The sequence below is a fragment of the Solanum dulcamara genome, chromosome 6 (genome assembly GCF_947179165.1).
Source record: "Solanum dulcamara chromosome 6, daSolDulc1.2, whole genome shotgun sequence".
Taxonomy (NCBI): Eukaryota; Viridiplantae; Streptophyta; class Magnoliopsida; order Solanales; family Solanaceae; genus Solanum; species Solanum dulcamara.
This window is the reverse complement of record NC_077242.1, coordinates 27,197,658-27,211,327: the sequence shown is the minus strand read 5'-3', so window position 1 is coordinate 27,211,327 and position 13,670 is coordinate 27,197,658.

Below are 13,670 nucleotides of genomic sequence, written 5' to 3'. Positions count from 1 at the left end.
GGCCCAGGAATAAGACACTAGTTTTATGGTAGCAATCTTTTTCTAAATGCATATCGGCAAGTACCATGTGCATTAGATATTTTCCAGAAAACATTCCAATATTTTTTTTATAAAATCATGAAATAACCGTTAATTCAATAATCCAATAATAACAAATCAATAACACTTTTTTTGATTTAATTTATCGATCGATTTGATTTTTGCAAATACCACAATCATATCCTGAAGAAAACATGTGAAAGACTTCATCACAGAGTGATCGTACTAGTAACAAGCCCGATATAAATATCAAGGGTGACCCTAATGTCCTGATGGAAATATTGGGTCAAAAGTAATAACTATGTAAGTGATTATCCTAGAATTAGTTCGATCTTTAAAAGTATTTGTTGAGACCTCTGCCCGAAGAAAAGTCCTCTATCATATCAAAAGATAGCATGCAACGGCCACTAGTCGGACCTAAATCAATCTTGAAACAAGAGTGTGACCAACCACCACATGATAATACTCAAGTGCAATTTAGGGTAGATTTTGTATAGGATCTAGACTAGCCATTTTATAGGATTATCCAAAAGATTTTGTCTTATAAATATATACTTGAATGGGAGTAGAAGACATCTAATCTTTCTCTTTTGTAACAAGTTATCTTGGTTCTAAACACATAATTGTTCTCTCGTCTTTGATCTTCATATCATGATATTAATGAATAATTTTACTTTTAGTCATTACTTGTACTTTGTTTGCCTTTTCATTAGCTTCTAGTTAGAGCCATCAAAATGGGCTTAGCCCATGGGGCCGACCAAATTCAATCCGCTATTGAGGTAGGCTTGGGATAAAATTTTTCTACTCCATTTAAAATTAGGGCTTATAGGCCCGACCCAATTAATCCCTTGGCCCTTGAGGTGTTACTGAGGTTGGGTCGGAGTTGACTCATGGATCAAAAGTATCATTTTATTTGAATTAAAATAACTAAAGTTTTAAGGCGTAATTGTTCTTTAGTTTACAAATTAATTTTTTTCAAATTTTCTTTACTTATTTATTTGTTAAAAATGATTATTATATTTTTTTAATTTCTTTTTTTTGTAGATTTTTATCTAAAATTATTGAAATAATTTGGTACATTTGATTTTAAAATCTTCTCATTTTCTTGATGTTATATATTGCAGATATGGGATTGTAATTTGAATCACCACTAATCATATATATAAAGTATGTTATGATTGAAATTAATCTATACTTTCATATAATTTTGTTAGACATGTTAAAAAATTAATATATTGACAAAGTTTTAAGTTTGAATTTAGATTGAAAGAAAAAAATTATATAAAATGAAATAAAAAAAAATAAGAATGGGTAGCCCGCAACCCTTCTAGGGTTGGGCTGGATTGTCCATTTCAAGGCCCTTTCAAATGAAAGGCCAACCTACCCAAGCCCATCAAATTTCTTGGCCTGCAAGGCTTGGGCTGGGTTGATCCATTTTGAAAGCTCTATTTCTAGTCAAAAAAGAAAGAAAATGTGATCGAAATTAATTCGCTTATCTTTAACCCTTTTTATAAATTTTAACGTAGTTTCCATCCATACAATTTTTCTAACAAACACAAGATAAAATTAATATTTAAAATTCTAGGACAATCCTGGAATGAATGGGGTGATATGTCTAAGCATGGATCATGTTTTCTAATAAATAAGATACTAAGGAGTCTGTAGGACTTTTCAAAATTAAATTTGGATAAATAAAACTACTGATATCGATTGGCGTGAATAGATTATTTTGGAACGTCAAGGTTTGAAGGTGTGTTGTAAAATAAAGACTTTTGAGTAGAATTCTTAATTTCTATCCAGTGCAACCTGCTATAGCAGGTGTCACGCTGATATAACATGAAAATTAATTCTTGATATAGCGGGTGGTCCAGCTATGGCAGAGCGGCTATAGCAATGCGGGACCGTTATAGCGGGGTAAGTCGGGTTTTGGTAGAGAAAAGTCTCAAAATCGGTCACTATTTGACTATCTCATTTTGGAAAACTGCAAGGGCGACTTAGGGTGAAAACCACAAGTTTTCCATTATTTTCATCGATAAAGGTAAGTTAATATCCCCTAACTTGTAAATTTAATTCTTAAGCCTTAGAATCCATGAGGGTAACCTTAGAGAGGGCTTTTAACTTGAAATTAAATGGTGGAAAACCCTTGTTTGAGTGGGATGATTATGAAATTGGTCAAGAATTTTGGTATAATCCGTATATTTGAGGCCAATATTCATTGATTGTTGTATTTTTGTTGTTGTTTTAGACCAAGAACAAGCCAAGGCATTACAAAAGGGGAAGGCTCAAGTTCTTTAGAATTTTCAATGTTTGATTCAAGGTAGGTGATGGTTGTTATATTCCAATGTATGTAATGTTTGCATGTTAACTACTTTATATTATTACTTGTATAATGCATGTGGGAAAAACATAAAGGATGAATATAAAATGACATCATGTTAATAATCTCATAAAATAAACTTGTTATTTTACTTGCGGCTTCAAGTGTGGTTGTTCATTATGATTGTAATTGTGATTGTGATTGTGCATGTTGTTTGTGATTGTTGGTTTGCTCGGGTACCACGTCTGGTACATATATCTATATGGTTGGCTCAGGTACTATGCCGTATAATTTACTAACAATGGTTGGCTCGGGTACTACACCGGTAGACAAACAATTTGGGTGTGGGTTCCATGAGAGGACCGAGTATGTGTTTTGTGATTATGTGGTACATGTTTCATACATTTGCTAAGTCAAGATTTATGAATAAGAGTTTATATCTATTGTGACTTGTTGATATATGTGTTGACTTGTGTTACTGTATTGTGGTTGTTTACATTCTTATCTTGGACTGACCGTGTTATCCTATTAGTACACTGTATTTTATGTACTGATACTGCACGTGCTCTTTTTTTCTGGAGTACGGAGAATATTTAAGTAGTTGCTGAGAGACCTCAATTGTGAGACTTCCATAATCTGAATCTAAGGGTGAGCTATTTCATTCAGGCGGCCGTGGATTCTTCTTAGTTTCTTTGTCTATCTCTTCGAACATAAACATTTTAGATATTAGTTTATTGTTTTCTTGTTTGGAGTTGCATCCCCTCTATAGTGATATAGTTACATTATAGTATATGTACTTACATTGTGTATCAAATATTCTCACAATATACTATCTATTATAGTGATATAGTTACGTTATACTATATGTACTTATAATGTATACCAAATATATACTCACAATATACTATCTATTATATTGATGTACTTGGATTAAATTATATATATGTACAATGTATATCAAATATACTCACAATATATTATCTATTATAATGATATACTTACATTAAGTTATATATACGTACAATGCATACCAAATATATTTACAATATATTATCTATTGTAGTGATATACTTACATTATATTATATATACTTACAATGTATATCAAATATACTCACAATATACTATCTATTATAATGATATACATGTATATATACTTACAATGTATACCAAATATACCCACAATATACTATCTATTATAGTGATATAGTTACATTATACTATATACACTTACAACGTATACCAAATATACTATTTATTATAGTGATATAGTTACATTATACTATATATACTTACAACGTATACCAAATATACTCAAAATATACTATCTATTATAGTGATATAGTTAAATTATACTATATATACTTATAATGTATATCTAATACACTCACAATATACTATTTATTACATTATAATATATATATATATATATATATATACACACACACACACACACAATATACGATCTATTATAGTGATATAGTTACATTATACTATATATACTTATAATGTATACCAAATATACTCACAATATACTATCTATTATAGTGATATAGTTAAATTATACTATATGTACTTATAATGTATATCTAATACACTCACAATATACTATCTATTACATTATAATATATATACTTACAATGTCTACCAAATATATACTAACACTATATACTTATAATGTATATCTAATATACTCACAATAAATTATCTATTATAGTGATATAGTTACATTATACTATACATACTTACAACGTATACCAAATATACTCACAATATACTATCTATTATAGTGATATAGTTACATTATACTATATATATACTTATAATGTATATCTAATATACTATTTATTATAGTGATATAGTTACATTATAATATATATACACATAATGTCTACCGAATATATACTATCTATTATAGCGATGTAGTTACATTATACTATATATACTTACAATGTATATCAAATATACTCACAATATACTATTTATTATAATGATATACGTACATTAAATTATATATATGAATAATGTATACCAAATATACTCACAATATACTATCTATTATAGTGACATAGTTACATTATACTATATATATACATACAATGCATACCAATATACTCACAATATACTATTTATTATAGTGATATAGTTACATTATACTATATATACTTACAACATATACCAAATATATTATAATGATATAGTTACATTATACTATATATACTAACAACGTATATCAAATATACTCATAATATATTATCTATTATAGTGATATCGTTACATTATACTATATATACTTAAAATGTATACCAAATATACTCACAATATACTATTTATTATAGTGATATAGTTACATTATACTATATATAATTACAATGTATATCAAGTATATTCACTATATACTATCTATTATAATTATATAGTTATATTATACTATATACTTACAATGTATATCAAATATATACTCACAATATACTATCTATTATAGTGATATAGTTATATTATACTATATTCATTTACAATATATATCAAATATAAGTCACATGATACTATATATACTTACAATTTATATCAAACATAAACTCACAATATACTATCTATTATAATTATATACTTCTGTTATATATATATATATATATATATATATATATATATATATATATATATATATAATATACATACTTACAAATATTACAAACTCTTATGATAGGTGAAAACATCCACAGACACCATAGAGATAGTGTCTCCACAAGTTTAAAGCAATACACCACCTCCAGCATCAAATCATGAATGGGGTAATTCTACTCATGTGCCTTGAGTTGACTTGAAGCATAAGCTATCACTTTATCATTTTGCATTAGAACACAACCAAGACCAACTTGTGAAGCATCACAATACATAACGAACCCATCAGAACCATCTGATAAGGTCAACACCGGAGCAGAGGTAAGCCTATCGTTCAACTCTTGGAAGCTTTTCTCACATGCCTCGAACCATTGGAATTTCATCTTTTTTTGATTCAAAGTAATCAAGGGCGATGCAATGGAAGAGAAACCTTCCACAAACCGTATGTAGTAACCAAGTAAGCCCAAGAAACTCTAAATATTGGAAGGAGTCAATGGTCTAGGAAAATTCTTAACCGCCTCGGTTTTTTTGGATCATTATAATTCCTTCACCGAAGACAATGTGACCAAGGAACGCAACTGATCTTAGCCATAGTTCACATTTACTAAACTTTTCGTACAACTGACGGTCCATGAGAATTTACAACACAATACTCAAATGATCGGCATGCTCTTCCTCACTCCATGAGTAGATCAAAATATCATCAATGAAGACAATCACAACATATTGAAATATTTCTTAAACACCCTGTCTATCAAATCCATAAAAGTTGCAGGGGCATTCGTTAGTTCAAAAGACATAACCAAAAATTCAAAGTGACCATACCGAGTTTTAAAAGCCGTCTTCGGAATGTCACAATCCCTCACTTGGAATTGATGATATCCCTATCTAAGATCATTTTTGAAAAGTAACTCGCTTCTTGAAGTTGATCGAACAAGTCATCAATCCTTGGGATGGGATACTTATTCTTAATTGTGACCTTGTTCAATTGCCGATAATCAATACATATACGAAGAGAACCATCCTTCTTTCTGATAAAGAAAACCGGAGCACCCCATGGAGAGATACTCGGTCTACTGAAACTTTTATCTAGCAAATCCTTTAACTGATCCTTCAACTCTTTCAATTCTGCTAGAGCCATTTGGTAAGGAGGAATAGAGATAGGCTGAGTATCGGGAAGGAGATCAACACCGAAGTCTATTTCCCTTTAGGGAGGAATACCTGTAAGGTCATTGGGAAAAACTTTTGGAAACTCATTAACGATTAGAAGTGACTCAAGAGTAGGAGTTTCAGAGTTAGTATATCTAACCCGAACTAGATGATAGATGCAACCTTTGAAAATAATTTTTTGAGCTTTAAGGCATAAGATGAATTTTCCCTTAAACACGGAATTACAACCTTTCAATTCTAGGATTGGTTCATTAGGAAATTGAAACTTAACCACATGGGTTCTACAACATACAAAGGCATAACATGCATGAAGCCAATCCACACCAAGAATAACATTAAAATTGATCATATCAAGCTCTACAAGATCAACAAAGGTGACTTTATGAAAAATTGAAACTGAAAATTTTTTATAGACTCTTTTAGCCACAACTGAATCACCAACTAGAGTATAGACTGAAAAAGACTCTAGCAAGATCTCGGTACTAACAATGAATCTCATAGAATGATAAGGAGTAGGAAATGATAGAGTAGCACTCGGGTCTAATAATGCATAAATATCAAATTCAAAGACTTTCAACATACCTGTGACCATATTAGAAGACTCCTCAATTTCTTTCCTAGCTTGAAGGTCATACAACCTATTTTGGCTTGGGCCGACACCTTGTCGATTTTGTCCACATTGAGTAGTTTGACCTTAAGATTTTCCTTCTTTTCCTTTGTTAGGACACTTAGAAATCTTATTCCCCATCTTAACGCATCCAATGAATTCACCTGTTCCAACCAAACATTTACCTCCAACGAACCCATCAGAACCTTCTAATAAAGGCAACATCGGAGTAGAGGTAAGTGTATCCTTCAATTCTTGGAAGCTTTTGTCATATGCATCTTACCATTAGAATTTCACCTTCATTTGAGTTAAAGTAGTCAAGGACGATGTAATGGAAGAGAAATCTTTCACAAACCGTCTATAATGATCAGCTAAGCCTAAGAAACTCTGAACATCAGAAGGAGTCATGATCTAGGCCAATTCTTAACTGCCTCGATCTTTTTTTGGATCAATCATAATTCCTTCCCCAAAAATAATGTGACCAAGGAACACAACTGACCTTAACAAAAAATCACATTAACTAAACTTGGCATACAAATGACAATCCTTGAGAATTTGCAACACAATCCTTAAATGATCGGCATGCTCTTCCTTATTTCTGAAATATATCAAAATGTCATCAAATATATCCAAGTATTACTTAAACACTCTGTTCATCAAATCCATAAAAGATGCAAGGGAATTCGTTAATCCAAAAGACATAACCAAAAATTCAAAGTGACCATACCGAGTTCTAAAAGTCATCTTCAGAATGGCACACTCCCTCACTCAGAGTTGATGATGATCCGATCGAAGATCAATCTTTGAAAAATAGCTTGCTCCTTGAAGTTGATCGAACAAGTCACCAATCCTTGGAATGGGATACTTATTCTTAATTGTTACCTTGTTCAATTATCGATAATCAATACACATTTGAAGAGAACTATCCTTCTTTCTGACAAAGAGAACCAGAGCACCCTATGGAGAGATACTTGGTCTAATGAAACCCTTATCTAGTAAATCCCTTAACTGATCCTGTAACTCTTTTATTTCTACCAAAGCCATTCGATAAGGAGGAATAGAGATAGGCTGAGTATCGGGTTGGAGATCAATATCGAAGTCTATTTCTCTTTCGGGAGGAATACCCGGGAGATCTTTTGGGAAAACTTCCAAAAATTCATTTACAACTGAAATTGACTCAAAAGTAAAAGTCTCAGAGTTAGTATCTCTAACCTGAACTAGATGGTAGATGCAACCTTTTTGAAATCATTTTCTGAGCTTTAAGGCATGAAATAAATTGACCATAAAATACGGAATTACTACCTTTCCATTTTAGAGCTGGCTCATTGGAAAACTAAAACTTAACCACATGGGTTCTACAACATATAGAAGTATAACATCTATGAATCCAATCCATATTGGTAATAATATCAAAATCGATCATATAAAGCTCTACTAGATCGACGAAGGTGACTTTATGAAAAAATGAAACTAGACAGTGTCTATAGACTCTTTCACCTATAACCGACTCACCTACAGAGTATAAACGAAAAAAGGTTCCAATAATATTTTGGGCTAACATTAAATCTCATAGCCACATAAGGAGTAACAAAAGATAAATTTGCACCCGAATCAAGAAAGGGATAAACATCATAGTGAAAGACCCGTAACATACCGTAACAACATTGAGAGCCTCTTCCACCTCTTGCCTACCATGAAGAGCATAGAAACGGTTGTTGCGTTGACCACCCTTTGGTTGAGTTTGGGCACCTTGTGGAACTTGGCCTTCATGAGAAACTAAACCTTGAGGACGACCATCCTTAAATCTACACTCCTTAGCATGATGACCCATCTTGCCACATCGATAGCACACATTCAAACCCGCTAGACATTCTCCCTTGTGGTTCTTCCCACACTTCTTGCATGCGAGGTTAACTTAATTAATTAAGGCACCTCTTTAAGACTTAGGGTTGGGCACCTTATCTTTGTCAAATCTTGGAGTAGTAGCATTTGAAGAACCTTGACCAGAATACCTTTGACAAAAATGAGGACGCCAGCCACTTTTGGACCTAGCATGAGAGGAATCACCATCATCGGTCCTTGTCCTTTTGGACTCCCTAGTTTTCGCCCTCAACTTCTCATCCTTTATTTGCTCCGCATAGGTCATAAGTCTAGAGATATGCATTTACTAAAACAACATGGCCGTTTTGCATTCCTTAGAAATAAAATTCGACACACCCAACACAAACTTGCTCATACGAGCTCTTGGGTCGGCAGCCATGAATGACGCATATTTTGACAATTGGGTGAACTTGAGTACATACTCTCTCACACTCATACCTCCTTACTTAAGATTGATGAATTCTTATATCTTGGCCTCCCTCAACTCCAATGGAAAGAAGCAATCAAGAAACACTCCTTTGAACTCTTCCCAAGTTACAGGATCCACCTCTCTAGGCCTCTTACTCTTCCATTGGTCAAACCAAATTCAAAAAACACCTTTCAATTGATAAGTATCCAACTCCGCCCTCTCAACTAGGCTAATCCCTATAATCTCCATAATCTTGTAATGCTATCAACAAACTCTTGTGGATCTTTATCCACCTTAGAACCCCAAAACTCTGGAGGATTCATCCTTATGAAGTCACAAACCCTTATAGCCACCATAACCATATTAGGGTTCATAGGATCTACCACCTCATGATTTACTTAGGTTTTCATGGCTTGAGCTAGTACTTAAAAGACTGCTCAAAATTCAACTTTAGTCACATGGTCATTCAATGGGTCATTTGGAGCTAGTGGCTCTTTTTTCAACATTTCTTAGAATGGGAGCTTTTTGTGAAGGCATGAGTTCGTAATTTCAAAGGGAAAACGTTAGAAGAGAAAACCTTAGAGTTCAACTCTATACCACAATGAGATCATGAAAGAAGTGAAGTGTTTTCTAAAATGCCTTATAGCATCCTATTCATAGATATGACGCTTCACACCGATAAAAAAGACTCTACTCGATGCAGCATGTTAGACTCCCTAGGATACTAGAACCTTGTGCTCTAATATCAAATTTATCACAACCCTACCTAGGGTCTAGCCGTAACAGTGGCTATCAGAAACTCGAAGGATCCCAACCAAGCCATCTTTCCATACATAAGATAATTAGACATAATGAAATAGGTGGAAGAACAACTTAATATAGAAGTCACTGAGAAAGTAACTCAACTCAATGTCCAAAGCATATTACATCTCTTAAACCGTCTAAATATGCCTCTAGGTCTATACTTGGTGTGGGCTTAGGACAAGCTCCTAGCTCACCCGACATAGAATAAATTCAAAGTAATCAACACTAAAGAAAGTACCATCTCAATAAATTAGGACTCATCAATGACACTTGAGAATGCTAAGTCAACTCTAGCCATGAATAGGATGAACGTCGTCCTCCCCTACATTATGAAATAATCTAGGCAAAATATGCTTTAGTATATAGAAGGTACTAAGTATGTGAGATATGCATGAACAATAAACATAGGACATATCAATATATATTATGAGATGCAAGACTAATATTTTTTAAAAACATGTATAACATTATGGAAACATTTGAAACATTCATCTCATTCATCAATGCATCAAAATCTCGTAATCATCATAAGAACTCATAACTCAACTTAAACTATGTGGGATAAGACCTTTAACTAACATCTTAAGACCATGCGAGCTATAACATGGAATCCGATGTAACTCCCATATCGAGAAGAGAGGCTACTTTCCAAGGTAGACTCCATGAGAACAACTTTAACTTTGTGAGCTATATGTGGATCTACTAGCTAAGCCATGAAGGCAACCCATGGGGGCAATGTAGTTTGGGACTTTAGGTTGCTACTAGGATTCCTTTAGGTAACTAACTATGTTATCGGACCGAACCCCACCTAGAAGTCCTCTCGATGCTTAGTCAATATCCCAAAAGAATTTATTAGAAACATCAAAACACCATCATTAACTTCATCATGAAAATAATCATAAGAGTAGCTCATTAACTTTAGTGATTCATAGAAATCCTAAACTTTGGTGAGCATTATCCTTATCACAATCTAAATATGATTGTGTGAGAATTGTCCTTATCACACCGTAATAACTTTCTTGGATCATAACTGATCATCATCCCAACATTATTTATAAAGGCTTTACTTTTATAAATCATTGATCTCATAATCAAAACCCATGTAAATCATCATTTATCCTCATAATCATAATTGAAAGTAGCTTCATAAATGGACATTCATAATTCAACTTAAAATCATGAAATTAATGTATAATCATGCTTATAATGATCATTGATAACAATTGAAAACGTAATTAAAAGAGCCCAATGTAATTTATCAAACTAGGGTTACAAACCCAATTGAAATTGATGAGATTTTGAATAAAAACATTGGGACTCCATGGGTGAATGGAACCCATAATCAATCCTCACATACCTTGAATGAATTTGAAATTGAAATTGGGAAAGAAGACTTGTTCTTGAAAAAACCCTAGCCAATTTGATGAAGAAGATGAACTCTTGAATCAATCTTGAGAGAGAAGTCTTAAAGTTGTTTGGGAGATAATGAGAGAATAAAATAGACTTAGGAGTATTTAGGACAATTACATAATGAATCTAGTCCCAAAAACGTCCACATACATTAATGAAAGGATAGGGAAATGACCGAATTACCCTTTATTTAACTGGAATTGGGACTCACCACAGAGGACCCATCACGGTCCGTGATCATCACCATAGCCTATGGTGGTTTCCGTGGTGATTGACTTGATCTAGAAATCTGGGATTGTAGAAGAAGAGTTTCAGTGCTTTCTCCATGGAGACCTTCACGGCCTGTGGAGGTCATCAAGGTCTGTGAACCATAGATGTGGTATAGAATCTGTAAGGGTGATCACCACAAGACCCACCAGGTCCGTGAAAGGCTATACGGCCCATGATAGTGCGGCGTGGTCATGGCCTTTGGGAATTTTCTAAGGACCTTAGGGGAGGGGTCACCACGGAAGGCACCACGGCTTGTGGTACTCACTACAACCCATGGTCCTTCATCGTGATCCCTTCCATGCAGGACTAAGTTTCAAAACCATCGCCATGGTGGCTCGCCACCGGTCATGGTGCGTACTACGGCCCGTGATGGCCTTCATGGTCATACCCGGTGCCAAAATTTACATTTTTCTGGGATTTCACCTTTTGATCCTCATTTTAGGACTTTCAAACTTCCAGAGTCTTATAGTTATGATCTTGGAGTTTGAAGGAATTCAAGGGATATTGTTTGATAGTTTGAGGGAATATCAAATATAGCCTAGATCAAATGCTATCCATGTATTAATCGATTTGAATTTGATTAATCTCTGCATGTTGTGTTAAAATACCATCACAATGCACACACCCCTAGTACTTTCCTACCTTGATCAAAACTCATTTGTGTTAACTTCTTATGATTGATACTTGCTATTGATCTATTTTAGTGTTTCCTAAATCCTCATTTTTATATGCACTTGTTTGAAAATACATAGTGCTAATTTATATTGGATTGGTAAATTAATTGGAGTGTAATCCTCATCGCCGGTCCTTGTGGGATTCGACCCCAACCTCATACGTTGGGTAATATTTTGCATACGATCATCTACATTTCATTAAGGGAGTGTAGATGAGCGTTTATCAACATCTAGCTTCATGAACCCTTATTTTGTTGATTTTTTCCATCTTTCAAACAACACCCTTTCAAGGATTAAAGCGGTCAATTATAAAATACAGTAACACAACTAGGTTGAGGTCAAATCCCATAGAGAGCGTACTAGAGTTCTTTTATAATTTGATGTTTAGATTCAAATCACTAACTATTATTGGAAACTTGAGTTTTTTGTACTGATAAACTACAAACTATTTTAACTATTTTGATTATTATCAATAATAAATGTGAATTAGGATTATAGTTTTTAGATATCGGAATTTAAACAAATACTTTACTATCAAGTCATTTGGGTGTGTTTATTGTGCAAAACTGACGAATCTATAAGTCTTCTAAAGCCTCTCGGTCCAATTAAGAGAATATCTCCCTAAGTCATTGTCGGCACTTTAGTGTCAAATTAATTTATTCATTCATCAAAAGGATCAAGTAAACTCTCCTCTCTCGAGCTCAAGTTATTAGATGGTGGTTGGTAACACCAAATCCCTGTTAATGATCTTTTTTTCTAGTCTTAACTTCTTTTGTCAAGCAAATCAAAATACAGGTGAGTTCTTTTAATATTGTCAACCATTAAAGAAAACATTAATTGCGAAAGAAGCTTAATACAAGACTAGACAAGTTGCTCCCTCGCCTCGCAGCGGCACAACGATCACCCCGTCATAAGAAGAAATTTATTATAAAGAATTCATTATCACCATTCCTAATTTAAGTTTTGTACCAACTACTCATAACTAGCGTTAATTAATAACTATAATAAATTAAACTACTAGAAAACATGTATGTAAAAGAAAGTAATAAGAACCTTTGATTAATGCATTTCTTGCAAGAGAATCTTGTTCGTTCCAGAATAATCCATTAGAACTGTAAAATAAATTCTAAAACTAAGAATAATAAATTCCAATCTCTACTAATGATTTGTAATCCTAAAAACCTCGTCAAAGGATATATATATATATATATATATTATATATTATATATATATATATATATATATATAATAGGGTCAAAATTCTAATCTCAATTGAAATCTGCTTTGACTGGGTCAAAATTAGTCTAACGAACAGAGTAACTGCAACATGGGGCCCATCGCAAGAGGCACTGCCTCGCTGCACCGGATCCATCTTGTACCTTGCCTTCTTTTGTTGATTTCCTGAAGTTTAGGTCTTCTCCAGGTTCGACACGAGGCCCATCTCAGGATCCTTCCGATAGCTCTTTTT